Below are 17,604 nucleotides of genomic sequence, written 5' to 3' on the forward strand. Positions count from 1 at the left end.
TGAAATAGCCCCAACTCTATTTCTGAGAAAGAGACACAGGCCTGGAAAAATCCCAGGTTCTAAGGAAGCAGGATGAGAAAAGCCTTATTTCATACAGCTTTCTTCTGCAGTTTTAGCTTGCAGAGATACATACCAGCACTGCGCTCCTGAGTGACCTATAAACAGCCATCGTAGAACCACTTTTTCCTACAGTGATTCCTCTAACTCAATATATTTTCTTGAATGTCTAGTTTTTGCCTAGCTGTTCAGCCTTAATACCCACAACTCTTTCCCCAGTGTCTGGAATTGCCCAAATATGTCATGCTTCTGCAGCTTTGCACATGCTATCCCTTCTGCTGAGGGTCTCTCTTCCCACACGCCCCAGTCATTCATTACCTCCTTACCAAACTCTTATGTAACCACCCCTCCTTTACCCACTCCCTTGACCAGAAAATATTTCTGGCTCTATACCAGAGTTTCCAACCTTAACACTACTGATATTTTCTATCAGCTAAGTCTTTATTGTGGGGGGCTGCCCTGTGAATTTTAGGTTGTTTAGCAGCATCCCTGGCCTCTACACACTAGATGTCAGTAGCACCCGCCACCCTAGTCATGAAAAAAAATGTCTCCAGACATTGCCAACATCTTCTGGGGTTGGGGGTTGGAATTACCCCCTCAGCTGAGAACCACTGTTTTACACATTTCTATAGCACCCTAGGTCTTTGTACATGTCTACACTACTCTGTCTTGCTCACCTTGACCATACATGGCATTTGTTGGATCAAATTCTTTGTCTAATAAATGGCTATGAGATGCTGTTGATCACTTAGAAACTAGAAGCCAAAATAATTAATTTTGTTTTATCTCATTTTTGTTGTTGGCTAAAATACTTAATGATGCTTAGTATAAATGATTATACGAAAGCCTGGCATCTGCACATTCTTGAACCTTAGCCCAGGTTAAAGACTGAGAATACTAGCCTAGAAGATGGAAGCCTTGTCTCCCACCAGAGCACTGAGTGACCATAGCTAAGACATTTAACTCCTCTGCGTATTACATCCTCCTTTAAAAATGTGAATTCCTAAGACTCCCTTCTACCTCTAGAAGCCTCTGATTCCAAATCCCAAGCTTCACAAAGGGGTACTTCAGGCGTTTATTTCACCATTTAAAAACAAAGTGAGGGGCAGAGTAGATGTGATATCTAAGAAAGCACAGACATCAAGTTTTACAATATAATTAGTAGGAAAAAAGTCATAAAGTTATTTTTATCTTCCAAATCTCAATTTTATCATGTGCAAAATAGGGATGATATCTACCTTATAAGATTGTTGTGAGGATTAAAGGAGATGATATATGTAAAGTGAGCACATAGTGAATACCCCCAAAATGGTAATAGCTGTTGTTATTGTTATTGCAACTAACATTGGTATGGCAAATCAACTTTTTGTCTTGAAATACGTAAAGAGACATACAGGCATACCTCAAAGATTATTGTGGGTTCAGTTCCAGACTGCTGCAATAAAGCAAATGTCACAATAAAAAAAATTACACATTTTGGTTTCCCAGTGCATATAAATTGTTTCCACCATACTGCAGTCTACTAAGTGTGCAATAGCATTGTGTCTAAAAAATGTACATACCTTAATGAAAAAATAATTTATTGCTGAAAAATCCTAACAATCATCTGAGCCTTCAGCAAGTCATAATCTTTTTGCTGGTGGAGGATCTTGCCTCAACGTTGACTTCTGCTGACTGATCAGGGTGGTGGTTGCTAAAAGTTGAGTGGCTGTGACTATTTCTTAAAGTAAGACAATGGAGTTTGCAACGTCAATTGACTCTTCCTTTCACAAAAGATTTCTCTATAGCATGCAATGCTGTTTGTTAGCATTTTGCCCATAGTAGAACTTCTTTCAAAATTGGAATCAATCCTCTCAAACTCTGCTGCTGCTTTATCAACTAGATTGATATTGTAATATTCTAAATCCTTTGTTGTCACTTCAATAATGTTCACAGCATTTTTTTTTTTTTGAGACAGAGTCTCACTCTGTTGCCCCGGATAGAGTGCAGTGGCATCATCATAGCTCACTGCAACCTCAAATTCCTGGGCTCAGCTGATCATCCTGCCTCAGCCTCTCGAGTAGTCAGGACTACAGGCACGCGCCATGACGCCCAGCTAATTTTTCTATTTTTAGTAGAGACAGGGTCTTGCTCTTGCTTAGGCTGGTCTCCAACTCCTGAACTGAAACAATCCTCCCAGAGTGCTAGGATTACGGGTGTGAGCCACCATACTCAGCCTGTTCGCAGCACCTTTACCAGGAGTAGATTCCATCTCAAGAAATCACTTTAGTTGCTCATCCATAAAAAGCAATTTTATAATTGCTTCCTGTGAAGCAATTCTTGCCTAGATGTTGGGTTCTTGTTCTTGCCTAGATGTTTTCTTCTGCCTATAATGTATGAAGTGCCTAGTACTGTGTCTGGAACATAGCTATTGCTAAATAAATAGCAGGTGTGATTTTATAATACCTTCTTGCCTCGATTCTTAAGAGAGACAATATAGTCCTACTCCCACTAAAATAAACTCTTCTTTGTGCTTATACTCCAAATCCCTATCAAACTTTCCTTTCTGATGGTTGGGTAAGACAATGAAGTAACAAAAGTCAGTGTCCCCAAACAAATCTATGGTGATAGTAATCAGAATAGTGATTGTCTGTGGGATATAAGAATTGTCTAATAGAAGAAGGCATAAGGGAACTTTCTAGGGTGATGGAATTGTTGTATATTTTGATTGGGATGTTGGTCATATGAATGTATTAATATATATTTGCCCAAATTCATCTAGTTATACATTCAAGATTAGTGCATTTTGCTGTCTTTGAAATTTACATCACCCTTTTAAAAAGTCAGAATCCCCCCTCCTTTTTCCCCCTAAAACAGAGACTAAAAACACAAATATCCATAGGAGCTTGGAAGCTAAGTTAAACGTGTAATTGGACTGCATAGAATATAATAGGAGGGTCAAAGGCTGCCAGCAAACTGGAGAGAGTATGTTCTTTATCATGATCACATGGACAATACATGCAAAAGCAGAATTTATATTTACTAGGCACCTCAGGTGTTTTGGTCAGTAGTCAAGTTTGTGACACACTGTGCTATGTCACAGAGCAATTAATAGTCTCCAAACTGGGATACACAAGATGATCTATTGAAATGTAAGAAGATAAATATTTAGAAATTTTTTCATGTTCTTCTTCTTCCTTATTTCATTTTAGAGCATAAAAAGGAACCCACTGAAGGGTGTATACGAGATTTATCTTGCATACCCTGTACCAAATCAAGCAACTGAGGTCTAGGGTGTGGGCAACATTCCAAGGAATGCAGCGAGTACACAGACATGACTCAAGGATAGGTGCTGCACCACTGGCGTAACTGAGACTACATGGGGGAGATAATGCTGCTACAACCACTGTAAGTAAGGAACAAGTTTTACTGCACGTTTCATTTTTAGGGAAAGGGAGAGAGCACTGCAGAAATTACTCCCCATCCCATTCTAAAGTGCAGGCTGAATTGTGTCATGTGATTCTCTGCAAAAGAAAGAAGAGCTGGCATGGTGGGGGAGTGGAACATACTTTCAAGGCCTGTGACCTAGCAAGGCTGTTGTTTGTTCACAGAGAAGCATACCAACTTATTGATTAGCTTACAAGTGTGGTAGACGGCAAGCACACCTGTAAAGCCAGGGTGAAGGCAACCCCTTCAGTGTCTGCCTGGCAGGTCAGAGAGCACAGGACCACAACTCTAGGTGCTACTGTACCCAGGCAACTCCGTGCTTTGGCCTCACAGGCCGCTACAAGTCCTCACAGGGCATGGTAACTGCCCGTATATTCCAATTCACCCTGCTGGTTGAAGAAGTACTCAGAAAGGACTACCTTCCTTCCACTCAGTGGAATCAGGCAATCCAGAGAAACCCAGAGACAACACCCTTCCTGGTCCACTATTAAAATAATGGTTCCATGCTCTAAACAAGACCCAGTGTGATGGCTAATTTTACGTGTCAACCCAACACACTCAGTATAATGGTTGGTTAAGCAAGAATAAAATTTATTTCTCTCTAAAAGTCCAAACATGTATAGTGGCTCTGGTTTACAAAGTTGTCAGTCTCCCAAGTTCTTTCTGTCTACTTGCTCCACCATCTCTAGGTTGTTGCCCTTATTTACATGGTCTAAAATGCCCACATGTGGCCAACTAAAAATTGATGACTATGAGAAAGAAAGGGAAAACTGCTTTGAGACAACCACGTCTCTGGCACACTATGGCTACCAAAGTCCAGCCCTGAATTATAAAACCAAAAGAAACAAAAAGCAATCTCAGAGTATAGGAGAAATAAAAGAGTTTTATATACTCCAGATAACAATCATAAAAATCAGGCTATTAAAGCTCAGAGCATTTGATCCCAAAAACCCATAGTTCCTGCACAAGGACATGAAAAAATCCAGCCACAGAGTCTGTCTGTCCTAAGCAAAAAGGCATATATCATATATAAATGCGATGGTACTGACGACAGTTGATTTTTTTCAAACAAACTGGGCAAGTTTTAGTATATTTAAAAGAAGTGCAGAGGCACCGACTACAGAAGATGTGGCCACATTCTGTAGAGTAGACGTGTCTCCTAGTAACTTCAATCTCTGTGTACCCATCCATGCAAATTCGACACCAGATATAACCAGGTAGTGTGTGACTTAGAGTTTCTTCTTCCAGGGCATTATGGTGGGAACTGTTGGTCACATATACATCTCTGTCCCTCACCAACTCCTCCTCATCACTGTTTACCACACAACTACCAGTTTGGCCTTGGAGTGACCTTGTGTTTCCCCTTGGCCTGCCGCTTTGTTCAGTAATCACAACAGAGTCATGACAAGTTAGGTCAATCACTACAGGTTCCTGAGATTCACAGGTGAGGTCAATTACTTCATCACTTTCCCCAAGTTCTATCACTTCTGTATGCAGGGCCATGTCAGGAGGTGGGCCTCTTTCCACAGCTGTAAGGAATTCTCAACCTTGTCTGGAATTGACCTTGCTACCACAGCATATTCTAGTATTCATTGTGCTTTTTTGAATTCAGTCTTCAGAGAAGTGATCTGTGGCAAAGTTTATAGCAAATGTTGAGGTCCTCAATGTCTCACCACTGTTGGTCACTCTCTGACTTACATAAGAATTTAGAGATCAGATTTTCCAGTATATTTGAGCTCTTATTCTGGTTCCAGTCCTGTCTTCACTTCCGTAACTGCTGTGCTGACACAGGAGGTGAATCTTCTGGGAACCACTTCTAAGACAGCTTAATCTGAATTTTTAACTGGAAAAAAATGAGAGAAAAATTAAGCTTTAGTAATGTTTAAAATAAGATTGTATGGTAGCATATATAATAGTACTATGTGTGTATAAAATATATAGAGATATGTATAGAAAATGCATACCAAAAATTTTTGATAGCTATGCATTTTAACAAAGTTTGGAGAAAACTGCTCCTCTTGAAACTGAGTGCCCCTCCCCATTCCATGCCCTGATAGTAGTGAGAAGGAGGTAGTAAGAACCCAAGGGGCACTTAAGTGAAGAATAGTACAACATCATTAAACACCAGGAAGGGTCACTACTTCATCCAAGAGCCATTATGAGCACCTCAAAGCTGCACTAATTTTTTTTACAAAGTAAAAATGGAGAGACCAAAAAGCTCCTTACACATTTGAGTTTCTAATAGCAAGTAAGAAATAAACCATGTAGCCTACTTGCAGGTTTATCTTGCTCAGGATTCTCTTTCTAACAGACGCAACAAGTGGCATTTTCAAGAACTTTAGCCCAGATTCTGTTCTAGGAAAGAGGGGATGAAGTGTGAGCATTAGCTATAGAGAGACTTGGTTTAGTCTAGGTTCTAAGACCTTTGGGCACATGATCTAGAAGTTATTTAAGTTTTCAAAATCAAAGCATATAAATCCCTTGAAAAATTAGTTTGTAATTTAAAAGTAATGCATCATTAATCATTAGGGAAATACAAATCAAAACCATAAAGAGATACCATTTCACACCCACTATAATCAAAAAGACAGATATAAGTGTTAGTGAAGTTGAAGAAAAATTGGAACTCTCATGCACTGCCTGTGGGAATGTAAAATGGTACATTCAGCTTTGGAAAACAGTCTGGCAATTCTTCAAAGGTTAAATATAGTTTCCATAACACCCAGTAATCCCACTCCTAGATATATACACAAGAGAATTGGAAACTTATGTCCACACCAAAAACTTATGAATATTGATGACATTATTCATAATAGCCAAAAAGTGGAAACAACCCAAATGCCCATTAAGTGATGAATGGATAAAAACTTTATATATACAGTAAAGAATTATTCAGTAATTAAAAGGAATGAAGTGCCGATACTTGCTATAATATGGATAACCTTGGAAAACAGAAGTCAGTCACAAAAGACCACATATTGTATGTTTCTGTTTATCTGAAATGTCAAGAACAGGCAAATCCATGGAGACAAATTAGTGGTTTCCTAGGGCTAACGGGTTTGGGAGAAATGGGGAGTGACTACTAATGGGTACAGGTTTTCTTTTGGGGTGATGAAACTGTTCTAAAATTGAGGTGATGGTTTCATAACCCTGTGAATACACTAATACCCATTCGATCGTATACTTTTAGATGTGTTAACTGTATGGTTTGTGAATTATATCTCAATAAAACACATAAGTTGACAGAAGTGTTACAAAACACAGTGTGACTCGATCTGGATTTAGACATAAGCTCTAGAATTTAGGGAGAAAAATGGGCGGAGCCCAAAGGAGGGCGCAGTACTCAGCGCTCCACCACCGCACGCACAGCCCTACTTAAATAGGCAATACTTCTCTTGAACTCCATGCACACTTGCATCTCCCCATCACTGTCGCTCTGTCCAGGGAAAGAGAGCCCTCGAAGCTGGGCAACCCTGGAAAGCAGTGCCCAACACCTCTCGGCTCCACCCATGCACCCAGCAGCCCATTAATGACCTAGATATTTTGTCCTGTCCCGCCCAGTCCTGCCGGGGCAGTTATTCAGCGATAAGAGAGAAGCGCCACTTTCCCGGCCCTCGGCGGCTTCTCGGTCCCGGACAGAGGCCCAGGCAAGCCGAACCTGGGTGCCCGGCTCCACCAGACCTGGAAGTAGGACGGGCGGCCACAGGCCAGGGAGAGCAGTTGAATGGAGAGAGAAGCAAAGGGAGGGGGCGGCGCGGGAGAGGGTACTACTCACAGCGGACGTGCCCAGGCTGCGCACGGCACCTAGCCAGCAGAGCCAAGGTCTCGAAGTGGCGCGTCACGGTGCAAACTCCAGCTGAACTGCGTAAAGCACTGGGTTCTTTCCCCACCCCACCGCCAGTTTTAATTCGCTTTTACAGCTTTTTAACTGCCCAATCAAAACCCGAGCCGAGGGTAGCTCGTCACCGGTCTCTGGGCGAAAAGCGCTGTTTCAGGTTAGAAGAGGGGACTTCCCAGTGCAACGTTTCCTCTTTCTGGGAAGCCTGGTGATTTCCAAGAAAGGGGAAGGGCGGGGTTGCTTTTACCACCTACCCAACCCCCCTCGGTAATGAGCTCAGCAACTTCCCACTCTTTATAAACAAGTGATTCTCAGTGGAGGCAGTAGCCCCTCCATGGGGTGCTTTGGAAATTAACAGGGTTATTTTTAGTTGTTCCAATGATGAGGTCACTTGGAGTATTTTTCTAGAGGCTTAGGGCCAGAGGTCCTGGCCTACATACAAACACATTTAATATATGAAAAACCTGCTTATAATCTGGGTTTACAATCACATGTAAAAACGTGTTTTATTTTTCAACTATTTTATTTCTTGAATATTTAGTGACTATCTACTACCCCAGGCTCATATACACTGAATTTTCCAGGAATGTAACTACCAGGCAACTCAAAGGAAGATGTATGTTGGATTTTGTTTGTTTTTGGAATTTAACCTAGAGATTTTCACCATTTCAGAGAATCACATCAGAGCCCCCAATACCATATCTGAATCTAAGCTATCACTATAGAGTACCTTTGTCTTTAATGTCACTGGTTCACAGAGATCTCGGGTCAGTTGCAAATGCCTGGCACTTCTTCACACCAGCCAGTGAAACCAAGCTAGAGCATTTACATACTAAATTACTTGACTTTCATAACTGTATTAGTAAAAGAGACACCACAAAACATTTCTTATAAAAAGGGGGTGTTGGAAAAAAGGAGGATATTGGATATGATTGGAGTTGAAAAGTCTAATCTACACAGGAGTCTTGGGGACTGTGCCCTCCTCAGTCTGCCAATCCTGAGCTTGGATGCTGAGTCCCTGTCCTCGAAATCTGGCAGATAAGTCTCAATTACACAGGTGACTTGCTTACTGTGCCATCACTAGTTAGTGGCTGAAAAACCTTCATTTTAGAGGTAAGAAAACTGAGACCAGGACAGGTTAAGAGAGATTAATAAGGATGAACTTTGGCAGAGGCAGGACTAGAAGCTCCTGAGAATGCAATTAGATATCCTGAATTCTCTGAAAATGAAGGTCATTCTCAGAAATCCTGAGGCTGCTGGAAAAGAGCTGTGCCTGCAGGCCTGCCCTTGGAGGAACTGTTTAGAGTGAGTGAGGACCACCTTTTTACCCAAAGCCCTTTAGGGAAGGGATTCCTCCCTTCAGTGACAAATTCTCCCTTGTACAGGTTGAGTATCCCTAATCTGAAAAGCTGAAATAAAAATGCTCCAAAATCTCAAACTTTTCGAGTGTCAACATGATGCTCAAAAAAAATGCTCATTGACGCCGGGCGCGGTGGCTCACGCCTGTAATCCTAGCACTCTGGGAGGCTGAGGCGGGCAGATCGTTTAAGCTCAGTAATTCTAGACCAGCCTGAGCAAGAGCCAGACCCCGTCTCTACTAAAAATAGAAAGAAATTATTTGGACAGCTAAAACTATATATAGAAAAAAATTAGCCGGGCATGGTGGTACATACCTGTAGTCCCAGCTACTCGGGAGGCTGAGACAGAAGGATTGCTTAAGCCCAGGAGTTTGAGGTTGCTGTGAGATAGGCTGACGCCACGGCACTCTAGCCAGGGCAAAAGAGCGAGACTCCGTCTCAAAAATAAAATAAAGAAAGAAAGAAAAAATAAATAAAATGCTCACTGAAGCATTTTGGATTTTCAGATTAGGGATGTTCAACTGGTAAGTATAATGCAAATAATTCCAAAATCCAGAAGAAATCAGAAATCTGAAACACTTCTGGTCCCAGGCTTTTCAGATAAGAGATACCCATCCTGTATCTCCCTGCTGTGGTAATTTGCTCTAATGAGCTATGAAAATGAAGAACTACTGGAAGGAAAAGCAGTTGCCTAGAGCCTTACATCTAGATAGCCCTTCTCATTGCATCTGCTTCTCAGAACAACCATGGAATAATGCCTGGCATAGAGTAAACACACCATATTTATTGAACACATGATTGAGTAAATAAATGGTGCAGTGAGTACATTTTATGATATAGGAATAATTATCCCATTTTGTGGCTTTGGTGACAAAGAGTCAAGTCAGTAATGTGACTTTTTCAATTCCTTTTGTGGAATTAGGATTCAAACTCAGGTCTGAGTCCAATGGCATTCACACTTTAATGCTAGCCCCTTAGAAGCTTTGAACTTGTAATAGGAGTTTGGGATTGCATGTGTTATGGGCCCGGGAGAGAACGTTAACAGGAAACTCACAGTAGAACTGATGCTTCACCCGGATCTGATTCTGTGAGCCAGTCCTCAGGTTTTTCATATTTTGCTGCTAACAGCTAGCACCTGCAGGCCACCCTCAACCTGCAAATTACCCTCAGACACTGGAAGTATCTGGGAGTTTTATGTTTCACCCCATTCCACAACCCGGTATAGCCAAAGACAGACCAATGTGGAGTAACAAAGCCCGGTTCCTTTGCGTTAAGGCAGGACAAACTCTGAGGTGTGTTCTTTGTTCTAGAGCTCTCTGTGTAAGTAGGCTGAGTGTGAAACTTCTGAAATCACACTCTCACCTGGCTTCTTCCCATTCCCTGTCCTTCAGCCCCTCATTCCCTTACTGTTTTTTCCTGGGAGCCCTTTCTTAATAACTCACTTGCATCCAAATCCTTGGCTCAGTGCTTGCTTCTGCAAGAACTCCAGAGATACTCACTGTCTCTTCAGATAATGAAAATGGTATGCAGACTTGCAGATAGCTAAGGATACTGTCTTAGTCTGTTTTCTGTTGCTATAATAGAATATCAAAGACTGGGTAATTTATAAAGAAAAGAAATTTATTTTTTACAGTTCTGAAGGCTCGAAAGTTAAAGGTTGAGGAGCCACATCTGGTCAACTTCTCTTGAGGGCCTCATGCTGCATCATAACATGGCTAAAGTCATCACAAGGCAAGAGGGGCTCAGAGAGAAAGCCAAACTGGCATTTATAACAGGCCTACTCTTGTGATAACTAAAGCGCTCTCATGATAACCCAAGCACTCCTGTGATAACCCATTAATCCACTAACCCAGAGCCCTCATGACAGTCACCCTTAAAAGCCCTACCTCTTAATACTGTTACATTGACGATTAAATTTCAACATGAGATTCAGAGGGGACAAACATTCAAACCATAACAGATAACTAGAAAATCATTTCAAAAGACACTGTGTCCTTGTGAAGCAGCAAAAGTCCTCTCTGTCTTTTCTGAGTGAAAACAGTAAACAGAGGAAGTGGTCCAAGGGGGAGGGGAAGCCTATACAACACAGTGGGTTTCACTTGGGCCTGTGTATTTTACCAAAGATATATAGATATCTTCTCAATTTCTTAGACTTTTTAATCATCTGTGTTGTGGAGGACTGAAGAAGATGAATAACTGCATCCAACTAATGAGAGCAGATGTGTAAAGTTTAGTGCATAGGAAGTGCTTGGTACATACTCACCTGTTATTTTTTATTGTATTTAGGTTTTTTTCCTGTCAGCCCTTCTTGTAGCTCTCTCAAGTATCAGAATAGCTTTTATGTATAAGGTTTCCAGTGAAGGTACTCACAGATACTTTCTGATTTTTTTTTAAGATATCTAGGACGCAAACATTAGTCTTCAATTTTTTTCAGTCTCCAGAGAAAGATAAGGCTAATTTTTGCCCCTAAAACCTTGATGGCTACATCACAAACAAAATATTTATTTTATTAAAAAAAGATCTTGAATTTTACTTCAAGGATTTACAATATAAGACAGACAAGTGAAAAGCAACAGCTCAAAAATATTGTGAAAGGGGTTGTTGACAAAAACTAGAAAAGACATTTGCCAATTCTCTGTATTGTTTCCATTTGTGACATGTTTTCCTTAGGGATAGTGACAAAATTAAGAAATATAAATTATTGTTTAACAATAACTACTGTTGAAAAGATAATACACCAAAAATCTCCTGAAAAGCTAGCCACAGTAAAATGAACACTGATAAGTATTTATGTCTGGGTGGAAGGATTAACAAGTGTTTTTTTCTGCCTATACAAACATTATATTTTTAAAATAACGAACATGTACTCAAATAATAAAAGCTATGCCTAGCATGGTGGCTCACACCTGTAATCCCAGCACTTTGGGAGGCCAAAGTGGAAGGATCACTTGAGGCCAGGAGTTTGAGACCATCCTGAACAACATAGCAAGACCCCTATCTCTACAAAAACTACAAAAAAAAAAAAAAAATTAGCTAGGCATGATGGTGCGTGGCTATAGTCCTAGCTACTTGGAAGGCTGAGGCAGGACATAGACCTCTAGTCAGCCCCAGCAATGATGAGGTCTACACCCCAGCAAGGGTGCAATGGATCAAGTCACCCTTGCCGGCTGACAAAGCCCTGTGGTTACACCATTGTCTGGGCCATGCCAGTGTAAAGACTATGGTTCAAGTGAACCAGAGGTGGAATCTACACATACCTATGGCAGATTTTTGAACAGCTTGTCACCAATGTGAGCTATGAGTCCAACAGTATCCACATCATAGGCATCTCCCCACCATTCCTGGACATGTCCAATGGGGAGACCATCCTTTGGAGAGATGGCAAGTTGACTGTGCTGGTCCTCTGCCTCAGTCTAACATGGTGGTGTATGCCTTCACAGCGGTTGATGCTGCTACCGGCCTCCTTTTTGCCTACCCAGTGGCCCGGGCTGACCAAACATCTACCATTAAGGCGTTGGAACATTTAACTGCTCTATATGGGCAACCCCTCACTATAGAAAGTGATTGGGGTAGTCATTTTATGGGACATGAAGTCCAACAGTGGGCATGCCAAATGGACATTGAATGGATAGCTCACGTGCACTACCGACCTCAGGCCACTGGCGTGATAGAGTGATACAGTGGTTTGTTGAAGGGGAAGCTAAAAAGTGGAACTTTTCCCCCATCTCTCTGACATTGGACAGGGAGGTTGGATTAGGCCGTATGGCGCTAAATGAGCAGCCTGAGACGGTGGGCCTGCCCCCTTGCATTATTTAACCTACAAGCAGACCACCCCCATCTGATTGACAGATGTCGCTTAAAGACCTGTTGATGCGACCCCAGGTAACTCAGGATGGAACTGTTCTGCTTCCAGCCCCAACTCCCTTCAAGGAAGGAGAGACAAAAACCTGGACATGGTCATGGAGTTTAACAGGCCCCAAACCCCAGCAGATTGGTCTGTTAGCCCCATGGGGGGATCGGTTATGGTACCTTTCCAGTGTGTCTCCTGCCATGCTCACCCCTGAGCAGCAATCGGTGACAGTCATGGCGGGCCACCATGGAAAGGGCACCCTCCTCATGGGCACTTTAGTTCTTGCCCTTTGAGTAATTCCTCGGCTTCCCCTTTTCTTGGCACCTGAAACTGCCAAACCTATTATAGGTGAGACTGTGTAATACCATCGCCCAGTACAAAAGGCAATTCCAGCCACAATCTTGTCCCAGGATGGACAGGTAGCCTGTTGCTGCCTGAAGCATGTGAGTTACACTTAGTGGTCCCGTCTGCTCTTTCTCACCAACCAGGGTAATCCAGGCTAACAGCATCGCCTCCTGGGCTCACACTTATGTTCAAGTCACAAACATTTCTCAGTGCTGGGTCTGCATGGAGTTCCTGGTGGAAACTTCCAGCAGCCTGCCCTAGAGTATCACCCCTGCTTCTCTGCAGAACTAGACTTTCTGGACCACATGAAGGCCCCAGGACACTGACTACAACCCCGTTCACAGGGTTGCACCCACATCCCATTTGGCGATATGCCATTTGGGACAGTTGGGGTTGGCTATTAGGGAAACAAGTAGAACTACGCCAAGTGACGCCCCTATGTATAGAACAGAGAATGGGATTGAGAAACCACACTATGGGATGGATCCCAAAAGAGTTTTGTGCAAACATTACTTGAAATAATAACGCCTCCCACTGGTGGAGTGGAAAACCTTTGGTGGGGACTGTCCCCAGGATTTTTGTGGGTATGTGGAAGACATGGGTGGCTTTATCTTCCTGCTCGTTGGACAGGAAGATGCACATGGGGGCGGCTATACATCCCGGGTAAGGTCCTCCCCACCTTTACCAAGAAGCTACATAACTGGGATGCTGTGTTCTCCCATTGGCATCTGGTGAAGTGGACTCCATGGTGGTTTTACCCGGTAGCCATCCTTTTTCCTGGGGGTAGGTGGAGACATTAAGGTAGAAATAGAAGTGAATGCCGTAGTGGAGCATACTGCTCGGGCCCTGAATCAAACCAGGCAGGCCTTGACCCTCCCAGTGGGTGATGTCACCCAGATGAGAAAAGTGGTTTTTTGAAACTGCATGGCCCGTGATCTTCTTACTGCAACCCAAGGGGGTACATGTGTAGTCATACATACTGAATGCTGTGTATGTATACCTGATCACCAGGGAGATATCTCCCCTGCCTTGAAGGAAGTTGATGGCGAGGTACAGGCCGTCCAACAGTTAACTGGAAACCTCACAGCAACAGTGGTGGGGACGTCTCTCATCATCCTGGTATAGGATCCTCCTAATGTTAGGAGCTGTTTGCTATAGTCTGGTAATACTATGCTGGTCCCTATATTGTCATTGTGGCCTTTGTGCTCAAGGGGCCACTCTGTAGGCCCATGTGTCGGCCGAGAAACCTATTACCTATCGGGTGGAATGTAAGGGAAATTCATTTGTTTAGGCAATAGGTTTCTTAGGCCGAACTAAAATAATTGTCAGTGTGTCTTCTGCCGGCCTTCCCCCCGGAAGGCATGAGTTAGCATGGTTATGTAACCAAGGTGTTATCTCCTATGTGAACCCATGTGATCACCCTTTCCTGTGGCGTGTTGCCACTATTGTTCTGAGCCATATATAAGTGCTGACCATGTTCTTGGACAAGCTCTGGCCGTGGCTGCATCCCCCCGACAATAAAGAACATGTCTCATCTTCCCGCTGCCGCCCGCCTCTTCTTTCAACTCCCAGAAGCCTGCTGTGGTGCACTTGCTAGCCACAGAGCCCACTCCCCACAAGGGGTTTGTGGGGACAAAGAGAAAGGAAAAAAGCAGTTGCTGCCAACTGATAGCAAAATGGGTGAAGCTGCTGCATCTGTTTTTTATTTTATTTTTTTCTCTGTGAGGCTGGCTTATCAGGGTCTTTGAAACGTGGTCTGGCAAGAGCTAGAGTGGAGATCTCCTCCCCACCCCCCGTTGTCCACTTAGGACTCTTCAAGGCTGTGAACATGAACTCTTAGAGATACCACAGGTGGATAATCTTAAAGAGGAGTTGAGTTCCAGGTGTTTAATCAAACAAAACAAAGGGCAGTTGTGTTATGAGTTTTTTCTTCAAAGGGGCAGTTATGTGTTGTGAGTTTATTCCTCTTACTTCTCTGTTTGATAGTGTATCTTTCTCTGTTAGTTTATTAACAAGGCTGTCCTTTCATTAAGGTGTGGCCCTGAGATAGCCTCAAGATGGGGCCAGACAGCAAAAAGACCAAGTGACTAGAGGATTAGAGGGTTGGAACTTTCAGCCACACCCACCACCCTGGGAAGGTGGTGCAGGTGCTGTAGATCAAGCTCTATAAAAACTCTTGAGCAATAAATTTGTTGAGCTTTCTGTTTGCTGAATGTGTGAAGGTGCTGGGAGAGTGGCATGTGCCCATAGAGTGCATGGAAGCTCCCTTTCCCCACCCCTGCATGGGTGAGGAACCTGTGGCCTTCTGATTGCCACATTATTCTTTTTTATGCACCAATAGAGGCAAAATAATCTTCATCTTTCTCTGTTCCACCCCTTTTAATAAAAGGATTTGTTCTGTAAAATTTGGGTTCAGTCAAAAGGCCACACTTAAGGACTTAGAAGGCCACATGTGGTCCTAAGGGTACAGGTTCCCCGTTCTTCTATCTCTTCATCTGGCTGTTCATCTCTATCTTTTTTAACATCTTTTATAAAACTGGTAAACAGGGCTGGGCACGGTGGCTCACGCCTGTAATCCTAGCACTCTGGGAGGCCAAGGTGGATGGATCGTTTGAGCTCAGGAGTTCAAGACCAGCCTGAGCAAGAGCGAGACCCCCATCTCTACTAAAAATAGAAAGAAATTATATGGACAGCTAAAAAAAAAAAAAAAAAATATATATATATATATATATATATATATATAAAAAATTAGCCGGGCATGGTGGCACATGCCTGTAGTCCCAGCTACTGGGGAGGCTGAGGCAGAAGGATTGCTCGAGCCCAGGAGTTTGAGGTTGCTGTGAGCTAGGCTGACGCCACGGCACTCTAACCTGGGCCACAGAGTGAGGCTCTGTCTTAAAAAAAACAAAACAAACAACCTAGTAAACATAAATGTTTCCCCGAGTTTTATGAGCCATCCTAACAAATTAATCGAACCCTGGTTTCTAGCCAGTCTGTCAGAGGTATAGGTGACAACCTACAACTTGCAAGTGGCCTTTGAAGTAGGGGGCAGTCAATGTGGGACTGAGCCCTCCAACTGAATTGAATTATAGGATACCAGGTTGGTGTCCACAGGAGATTGCTTGGTGTTAAATTAAGCCTAAAGCTGCCTCCTTACATATTTTGAGTTCGGCCTAGAGGTTTCTCCAGTTAGGTAACCTAACTGAACATGTAAACAGATTGTTTACAGAGTTTCAGACAATCACAGGCAACCAAATGTTCAAACCGTGTTTAAATAAGGCAAACACTGAGCTATAACCAGTCCAACTGTTTCTGTACCCCACTTCCATTTTCTGTATATTACTTGCCCATTTCTGTCCGTAAATGTTATCTGACCCTATGGCAGCCCTTAAGTCACTCTGAAACTATTCTGGTTCTGGGAATTGTTCTTTGCTCAATTAAACTCTGTTACATTTAATTTGTCTATAGTTTTCTTTTAACGGTATGTGGCAAAAAACCCCTACACATCTGGTCACAGAAGTGTTCTGTGTTGAAAGTAAGAGTACAAAGAAAAAAGTTTGTTTTTTTCCTTCAGAATGTCACCCTCCAATCTGTTCAGCTGAGTTCCTACAGGGCTTCCTCCAGGTACCTTTGCTCCTATTTGGAATTACCCGAACCTGTCATCCATCTATCCTACCTGGCCCCCACGCCTGGAAACTCCAGGCCCCACCCATCAATCAGAACCATTACCCACCAAGTCTCAGCTCAAGCAGCTGTCTTCCCTAACACCTCCCTGAAGTTTTTTGTTGTTCCTTGAACAACAAAATGTCTTATTACCAAGTTCTTTGGGCATACCTATGCTATATTCTTACCAGGGTATATTTTAATTGTTTGAGTGCATATCTGCCCCTTCACTAAATTGAGCTATTGAGAGCAGTGTTGTGTTTTATTCACCTTGATCAATACCTAGCACTAGCTAACTCAAATTCTTGGTTAAATAAACAAATGTACGAAGCTTGTCATCATGTATAAACTATGTCTTGAAATTTTCAAGTTTAGTATTTTTCATTCCAAATACAGTTGGCCCTCCATATCCGTGGGTTCCACATCCATGGAATCAACGAACTATGGATCAAAAATATTTTTTTAAAAAATAGATGGTTGTGTCTGTACTGAACATGTACATATTTTTCTTACTATTCTCTAAACAATACAGTATAACAACTATTTACATAGCATTTACACTGTATTAGGTATTATAAGTAATGTAGAGATGATTTAAAGCATACAGGAGGATGTATGTAGATTACATGCAAATACTACACCATGTTATATAAGGGACTTGAGCATTTGTGGATTTTGGTAGCCATGGGGGAAGATCCTGGGATCAATACCCTCATGGATACCCAGAGACAACTGTGTATGTATTGCTTCCTAAAATATTAAATTCTCTAGATACTTTTCCTCCCTCTTAAAAAGTCTGCATAGTCCTCCGTCTTGGCCCACAAAAAGAACTCTGGCTAAAATATAGAAGCTTGGTCCAGCAGATAGCTGTGTTACTGTAAGTCATTTAACTTCTCTGGGCATCAGATTTCTCATCTGTAAAATGCAGATCACTGAAGCCCTTTCCACTGTGAACTAAACCCTATATACAACGGTTTATACTCTTCACTAAGTGGCACTTGAAGACTGTTTCCCTGTTTGAAAACAAAAGGGTAAAAGGAGGAGTGACATATAAGAAATAGAACACA

The sequence above is a fragment of the Eulemur rufifrons genome, chromosome 2 (assembly GCF_041146395.1).
Source record: "Eulemur rufifrons isolate Redbay chromosome 2, OSU_ERuf_1, whole genome shotgun sequence".
NCBI classification, from domain to species: domain Eukaryota; kingdom Metazoa; phylum Chordata; class Mammalia; order Primates; family Lemuridae; genus Eulemur; species Eulemur rufifrons.